Source organism: Orycteropus afer, unplaced genomic scaffold, assembly GCF_000298275.1.
Source record: "Orycteropus afer afer isolate SDZICR_OR568_19922 unplaced genomic scaffold, OryAfe1.0 scaffold00001, whole genome shotgun sequence".
NCBI lineage: Eukaryota > Metazoa > Chordata > Mammalia > Tubulidentata > Orycteropodidae > Orycteropus > Orycteropus afer.
In genome coordinates, this window is record NW_006921588.1 from 14,915,717 (window position 1) to 14,917,285 (window position 1,569).

The following is a 1,569-nucleotide window of genomic DNA, read 5'->3' on the forward strand; positions in this document are numbered from 1 at the left end:
TTTAGCTACTCTCCATTCAAAGGCAAGTTCCTAAGTCTCTTCTGACATCCATTTTGGTCCTTTCTTCCTTTCCTGTCTTTTTTAATAACCTTTTGCTTTCTTCTTGGCTGATGTTCTTGATGTCATTCCACAATTCTTCTGGTTTTTGGTCAGTAGTGTTCAATGCATCAAATCTATTCTTTAGATGGTCTCTAAATCTGAAGGGATATAATCAAGGTCATATTTTGGCTTTTGTGAACTTGTTTTCATTGTCTTAAGCTTCAACTTGAACTTGCATATAAGCAAGCAGATGATGGTTTGTTCCACAATCAGCTCCTGGCCTTGTTTTGGCTGAAGGTATTGAGCTTCTTCATCACTTCTTTCCACAGATGTAGTCTATCTGATTCCTGTGTACTCCATCTGGTGAAGCCACGTGTATAGCTGCTGTTTGTGTTGTTGAAAAAGGTATTTGCAAGGGATACGTTGTTAGTTTTGCAAAATTCTATCATGATCTCCAGTATTATTTCTGTCTCGAAGTCCATATTTTCCAAGTACCAGTGATTCTTCTATATTTCCAACTTTTGCATTTTAATCACCAGTTATAATTAACATATCTTGATTGCATGTTTGGTCAATTTCAGACTACAGGAGTTGGTAAAATTCCTCATCTTTTGCTGTGGTGGTAGGTGTGTACATTTGAATAATAGTAGTAGTAACTGATCTTCCTTGTAGGTGAATGGATATTATCCTATCATTGACAGTGTAGTACTTGAGGAAAGATCTTGAACATTCTTTGTGAGGATGAATGCCATATAATTTCTCTTCAATTTGTCATTCCTGGCATAGCAGATCATATGGTTGTCTGATTCAAAATGGCCAAAACAAGTCCATTTCAGCTCACTAATTCCTAGGATATTGATCTTTATTAGTTTAATTTCATTTTTGAGAACTTCCAATTTTCCTAGGTTCATACTTTGTATCCAGTGCTTCTAGATACACATAAAACTAGTGGATGTATATGGGAATGTGAAAGCCATACAGCCATGTTTCTTGGTCTGTTTGTCTGTCAAAAACAGTAGGGAAGTGGCTCCTCCTACTTTGTCTTCTGAATGTTTGTGGCCACTTTTAATTTGTAGTTGTTAGATGCCATTGAGTCACTTCTCACCTCACCACTACACTGATGGCTCTTTAAATATATGATTAGAAACCTCAAGTGTACCCCAATTGCTTCTTGCAATTCCACTGCATTTCCTATAACCCTAGGTGACTATTAAAAGATGTCTCTTGTCTCCTACAACATGTAAATCTCTCCTTTCCCATTGCCTCCTACCTTATTGAGTAAATGAATTATTAAGAGCCCCTTCCCCCATGTCTACCTGCCCACATGTCTTCCCACACATACTCTACCTTCCCTCTGTTACAATGAATGCATGTCAGTGCTTCTAAAGACAACCTTTACTTGTATACTAAAGCATAATTATTACTCAAGGACATTGCTCCTACAGTTGTGCCTAGTTTATCCTGTGTTTGTACCCTCCCTACTGTATAATTCTTAAAAGAATATAATGTTTAAAAAAATGTTAAAAAAAA

The 1,569-nt window shown here is 36.6% G+C and overlaps 1 protein-coding gene across 1 annotated transcript in view; it reads left to right on the top strand.

The window, feature by feature from the left end:
* PDE1A (phosphodiesterase 1A) overlaps positions 1–1,569 on the top strand; it is a 445,904-nt gene that overhangs the window by 41,645 nt on the left and 402,690 nt on the right. The window lies entirely within an intron of this gene.